General features: G+C 43.3%; 1 protein-coding gene across 1 annotated transcript in view; it reads right to left on the bottom strand.

Annotated features, from left to right (window-relative positions):
• The window catches only part of LOC119417411 (SRSF protein kinase 3), a 118,795-nt gene that overhangs the window by 76,136 nt on the left and 35,830 nt on the right, over positions 1 to 6,829 (bottom strand). The gene's annotated exons all lie outside the window — the stretch shown is intronic.

The raw sequence follows: 6,829 nt of genomic DNA, 5'->3' as shown, positions 1-6,829 counted from the left end.
CCAGTGCAGTGAGGCCAAAACTGGTGTAATGTGCTCTCTTTTGCCTGTACTGGTTAAAAATCGGGCTGCTGCATTCTGGACCAGTTGTAGTCGTGCAATGGAGGTCTGACTGATACCAAACAGGAGTGAATTGCAGTAATCAAGCCTAGATGTAATGAATGCATGCATTACTGTCTCCAGATTATTTTTGGACAATATGGGCTTCAGTTTAGACAGCCACCTCATTTGGAAAAAACATGATTTAACAATCATGTTTACATGATTGTTAAGTTTCAGGCAAGGGTCCATTATCACTCCCAGATTAGTGACTCTTTGTTTTTCTGACAGGGTTAGAGTGGAAAGGTCGATGCAGTGGTTTGTGATCGTGTCATTGGGAGGGAACAACATGACTTCAGACTTCTTTTCATTGAAACTTAAGAAGTTTAAAGCCATCCAGTCCCTGATGTCAGCCAGGCAGTCGAGCAGAGGCTGAATAGAGCATGTACCATTGTGTCTTAGGGGGAAGTAAATTTGACAGTCGTCGGCATAGAAGTGAAATTGTATGTTGTGTTTCCGGAAAATAGCACCAAGTGGCAGCAGGTATAGAGAGAGTATGAGGGGACCCAGGATGGACCCCTGCGGAACCCCCCATTTAAGCTTTGTCGCTGCAGAACTAAAATCCTTGATGGAGACACAAAAGGATCTGTCAGTGAGGTAGGATCTGAACCAATTGAGGGCTGACCCTGTGATGCCCACCCACTGCTCCAACCTAGCAATGAGGATCTCATGGTTGATGGTGTCAAAGGTGGCTGTGAGGTCCAATAGGACAAGCAGCACAGAATCACCGGCATCTGTGGTTCTGAAGATGTCATTAAAAACCTTCAATAGGGCAGTTTCAGTGCTGTGTAGAGGTTTAAAGTCAGATTGGAATAGCTCTAAGATCCTCCAGGAAGCACTTCAAGTGGGAGTCAACTGTTTTCTCCAGTAGTTTAGAAACAAATGGGAGTTTGGAGACAGGCCGGAAGTTGGAAACGACTGATGGGTCAAGGTTTGTTTTTTTCAGGAGAGGCTGGACAGCAGCATGTTTAAAGGTTTTTGGAACAACGCCAGTGGATAAACTACTGTTTACTATAGCCAGAATGGACAGACCTAGAGTAGAAAAAAACCCTCCTTTTGTAGTCGAGGAGGGACCACATCAAAGGGGGAACCAGAAGGTTTCAAGCTGCACATGACCTGCTCTAGAGAAGACAGAGTGATGGGTTCAAAATGGTCAAATGGAGCTACAGATTGAGGTGGGATGGATGGGTCATGAGTTGGAGGGGAAATGAGAGCCCGGGTGGTCATAATTTTTTCCAAAAAGAAATGTAAGACGTTCTCGCACAGCTCAGTCAAGGCTTCCAGAGGTGATGGTTCAGAGAGGTGGAGAACAGAGTTTAGGGTAGAGGAGGACACGTGGGTTGTGAGAGTTTGAGGTTATGATATCAGAAAATTATTTGGATTAAGCAGCTTTCACTGCTTTCTGATAACGGTGCCAACTCTCTTTAAGTATCTGAAAAGAGACCTGCAGCCTGTCTTTCTTCCATTTGCGCTCCGCCCTCCTACATTGCTGCCTAACGGCCTTGGTGACATCACTCAGCCAAGGTTCTGCTCTGAGATTTTCTAGTTTTAACAGGAGCAACATGATCCAGAGTCTTTAAGCAGACAGAGTTGAACTGGGATGTCAGCGCCTCTGTGGTAGCGAGAAACACCGGGGGCTGAATGGTCATTTCAGAGTTATAAGCATCTGTGAAATGTGTGGCAGTGAAGAGGTTAATGGCCCAGCTACTACTGTATGTGCAGGAATGCACGGCTTAGGAGTTAGATGGGGGAGGGTGAACTCAAACTGGACTGGCATGTGGTCTGAAAAATCATTATCACAAATTTCAAGATTACCAACAGTCACATCACGTGTTAAAACAAGGTCCAGTGTATGGCCACGCTCTTGGGTTGGACCGTTTACATGCTGAGTTAGATTAAATGAGTCCAATGAATCTAAAAAGTCCTTAACCAAGGGCTTCTCCTGACAGCACATGTGCAAATTAAAGTCCCCAATAATGAAAACATGATTATATTTTGGTGTGATTTCAGCCAAGAAATCAGAAAACTCATTTATGAAATCCTTAGATCGAGGTGGGCGGTAGATGAGTGCGCATAAAGGCAAAGGCGAATGGCCGAGTTCAAAGACGCTCAGCTCAAAGCTGGCGCGGGAAATTGGGATGGGCAGTTGTTTACTGTCAAAAGTTGGTTTGAATATTGTTAATAATCCACTACCACGCCGGCCTGATGGCTGTGGTGCATAAAAATACAGACAGTTTGGTGGCAATATATCCATCAAGGCGCTGGACTCACCCGGAGACATCCAAGTCTCTGTGATGCAGAAAAAGTCCAACTCGTGCTCTTGAAAGTAGTCCCTTGTAGTGGACTAGGCCCATGTCAAAAACTAAGTCTAAGGTCAAAAATCTTGACCTTAAGAACCTTGTGGGACAGGAACTGTCATTTCATTGATTTGAATCCAGAAATACAGGTTCACCCATCCTGAGACTTTCTCTCTTGAAGATTCAAGTGAAAAGAACACTCTCTGTTTTATTATCATTACTATTTTACAAATGTTGATAATCAAAGTGTCTTAGTTCAAACCATTTTAGATGTTGCAGTGAACTAATCAATTTTATTAACTGTGTAATGATTTTTTCTCACGCAAAGTTAGAACTCATGTCAAAGCTGTTACAGAGTAATTATGCCTTTTCTGATTTCTGCTTTTGAATGAGCAAGTGTAAGTTGGTCCAAGGTTGGAGTCAAACGCAAAACAAGTTGTTAGAACGAACTATCATGTTTTTAGAATCCTCTCAGACGTAAATATAGAGGTTTTTGGCACCTGTTTCTGAAACGCGCCAAAACAAAACTCTCTCTGTCTGTGAGAACATTTCTGATCTTTCCATAACAATTCTTGCTGTCTTCTAACCTCTTACGTCACAAAACACACCCCGTCTGGTCGGTTCTGACCAATGGGAATACTCCCAAAAGTGGACCGGAAAGCAGCTCTTTAAAATGTCAGTACTTCCTGGTCTACTCGGCTCTGCTCGAGATCTGTAAACTACACAGTTCTGTTAGAAGCTCTGGGATGGTGCTGGAACAGTTCTGGGACAGTTCTGTTCAGTTCTGATGGAGTGCTGTTGAAGTTCTGGAGAAGTTCTGTTGCGCGGACAGTTCTGTGAGAGACGGGATGATCCTGACATGACAACAGAGCTCTTCCGAGTTCCATGGGATTATAACATTTTCACTCGCCACTACTTCTGACGATTCACAGCATCCTAAGGAGACGCTGGACAGGTAGCGTTAACGGGCTCCATATCTGCTGATTCACCTCAGAAAGGTAACGAGTCAAGTTTCCTACCAAGCGTACCGGGGAGAGCTGGGTTCTGACGGAGAGTGTCAATTCTGGTGAACACTTCCCCTCCCATACCATCTTTACTCCCTCTAAACTTCTTTCCCATCTTTAAACTTTCTATCAAGTAGATATACTTCCAGATATTTAGAAATGTCTGTGTAAAATGCTCATCCACATCCGTGTGGGTAAAAGATCATAATTGTACAGTTTCATAAATGTCTGTGGTGAAGCAACGGAAAAATCATGGCCGTATGATTTTTCTTGATTGATTGCTTATGTTGTTATTTTCATAATTTGCCAAATTAATGTAAATGTTTGATGTTAAATTTTGATTCTGTAAATAAATGACCGCATTCATTTTGATGGGTCAAATATAAATGACGTCTCACGTTTGCATTTCCTTACATTCAATGCACGTTTTATTCAGTTCAGAAAAATGAGGAATCCGCGTTAATTGATGAATATATCTGAGCATCTGTTCATCTACACCCTGATGATAAAAATGTTGTTGGTAATAGATCGTGCGTTGACCAAACACATTCGGATACTGTACAAAGTGGATCCAGCAGCGGTGAAGTTAGTGCACGTCAATGGCTGCAGGTTCTCAATAACAGCCCCTCCGTTGTTTACCTGGTCCGGGCACGTGGGAAGCTGGCGATGGAAACCATGACCACCAGCTGGAGAGGAAGATGCAGCGCGCAGGGCTCTAAGCTTGACCAGCCGCCCAGCATGTTTTCCCCGGCGTCTTTAGCGATATCTCCGGGCAGGGAGGTGAGGAGCGCAGCGGAGGTAAACTGGGACGCCCACCAGCGGTGGGGGTGGGGGGGTGTCCAGAGGTACGCTCATATTGGTCCAAATAAGTGACATCGGTGGCAGAAAAATGAAGATCCAGAAGCTGTTGTCGGTCATACACCAGCAGCGAGTTTATGTCCCAGATAAAAAAAACGAACAAAACACAAACAATCCGAACACCATCAGCAGAGGTGGATTGCAAGCCATGTACATGGGCGCCATCTTAACGGAAGTCAATATGAGCGGCCAGCCTTAAGAAATAAGGTGGAAGTTCATCTGGTCTTGCAGATATTTTAGGATCAAGACCTTTAACAGTTTATTAACCTCACTGACTGAGAACAGAGAAAAAGAGAAGCTGTGATTAACTGAGGATTGACTTGTAGGAGGGATTTGATTTGTAGAAGTTTGGTTATTAAGTGAAGTGGCTGATCTTCCATTAGTAACTGTGTCAAATAAAGAACTAGAAGCAACAAAATGTTTGTTGAAACAGTTCAGGATCTCGTGCTTATTTGACACAGGAACAGAGTTAACGAGAAGTTGTGATGCGAGGTCAGATGATTGGGGGGTGCCTGAGAGAGATTTTATGATTTTCTATAATCTGTTAGGGTCATTTAGAATTTTGGAGGTCTGAGATAAGAAATAGTTGCATTTTGCCTTTTTTAATGGCAGTTGTGCATTTATTCCTCATTGGTCTAAAACTCAACCAATCAGTGTCTGAGTCAGATTTTCTTGCTGCAGCCCAAAGATGATCTCCCCTGTGTAGGACGTCAGCTAGTTCAGGAGTAAACCAGGGGCTGTCTCTTCCCTTTATTCTGAACTGATGAAAAGGAGCATGTTTGTTCACAAAATAAATGAAACTATTATGAAAATAGTTCCAAGTAGTGTTCATGTCGTCAGTTTATAGAATAGGATACCAGTCAAAGTGAGACAGATCCCAGAGGAATGACTATATACAGGTCCTTCTCAAAAAATTAGCATATTGTGATAAAGGTCATTATTTTCCATAATGTAATGATAAAAATGAAACTTTCATATATTTCAGATTCATTGCACACCAACTGAAATATTTCATGTCTTTAATTGTTTTAATACTGATGATTATGGCATACAGCTCATGAAAACCCAAAATGCCTGTCCCAAAAAATTAGCATATTTCATCCCACCAATGAAAGACAAGTGTTTTTAATACAAAAAACGCCAACCTTCAAAAATCATGTTCAGTTATGCACTCAATACTTGGTCGGGAATCCTTTTGCATGAATGACTGCTTCAATGCGGCGTGGCATGGAGGCAATAAGCCTGTGGCACTGCTGAGGTGTTATGGAGGCCCAGGATGCTTCGATAGCGGCCTTAAGCTCATCCAGAGTGTTGGGTCTTGTGTCTCTCAACTTTCTCTTCACAATATCCCACAGGTTCTCTATGGGGTTCAGGTCAGGAGAGTTGGCAGGCCAATTGAGCACAGTAATACCATGGTCAGTAAACCATTTACCAGTGGTTTTGGCACTGTGAGCAGGTGCCAGGTCATGCTGAAAAATGAAATCTTCATCTCCATAAAGCTTTTCAGCAGATGGAAGCATGAAGTGCTCCAAAATCTCCTGATGGCTAGCTGCATTGACCCTGCCCTTGATAAAACACAGTGGACCAACACCAGCAGCTGACATGGCACCCAAGACCATCACTGACTGTGGGTGCTTCACACTGGACTTCTGGCATTTTGGCATTTCCTTCTCTCCAGTCTTCCTCCAGACTCTGGCACCTTGATTTCCGAATGACATGCAAAATTTGCTTTCATCCGAAAAAAGTACTTTGGACCACTGAGCAACAGTCCAGTGCTGCTTCTCTGTAGCCCAGGTCAGGTGCTTCTGCCGCTGTTTCTGGTTCAAAAGTGGCTTGACCTGGGGAATGCGGTACCTGTAGCCCATTTCCTGCACACGCCTGTGCACGGTGGTTCTGGATGTTACTACTCCAGACTCAGTCCACTGCTTCCGCAGGTCCCCCAAGGTCTGGAATCGGCCCTTCTCCACAATCCTCCTCACGGTCCGGTCACCTCTTCTTGTTGTGCAGCGTTTTCTGCCACACTTTTCCCTTCCCACAGACTTCCCACTGAGGTGCCTTGATACATCACTCTGGGAACAGCCTATTCGTTCAGCAATTTCTTTGTGTCTTACCCTCTTGCTTGAGGGTGTCAATGATGGCCTTCTGGACAGCAGTCAGGTCGGCAGTCTTACCCATGATTGCGGTTTTGAGTAATGAACAAGGCTGGGAGTTTTTAAAAGCCTCAGGAATCTTTTGCAGGTGTTTAGAGTTACGTCGTTGATTCAGATGGTTAGGTTAATAGCTTGCTTAGAGAACCTTTTCATGATATGCTAATTTTTTGGGACAGGCATTTTGGGTTTTCATGAGTTGTATGCCATAATCATCAATATTAAAACAATTAAAGACCTGAAATATTTCAGTTGGTGTGCAATGAATCTGAAATATATGAAAGTTTCATTTTTATCATTACATTATGGAAAATAATGACTTTTATCACAATATGCTAATTTTTTGAGAAGGACCTGGATGGATGGATGGATGGATGGAAAGATAGATAGATAGATAGATAGATAGATAGATAGATAGATAGATAGA

The sequence above is a fragment of the Nematolebias whitei genome, chromosome 11, assembly GCF_014905685.2.
Source record: "Nematolebias whitei isolate Nwh7 chromosome 11, NemWhi1, whole genome shotgun sequence".
Taxonomy (NCBI): domain Eukaryota; kingdom Metazoa; phylum Chordata; class Actinopteri; order Cyprinodontiformes; family Rivulidae; genus Nematolebias; species Nematolebias whitei.
This window is presented reverse-complemented; position numbering and strand designations above follow the sequence as displayed.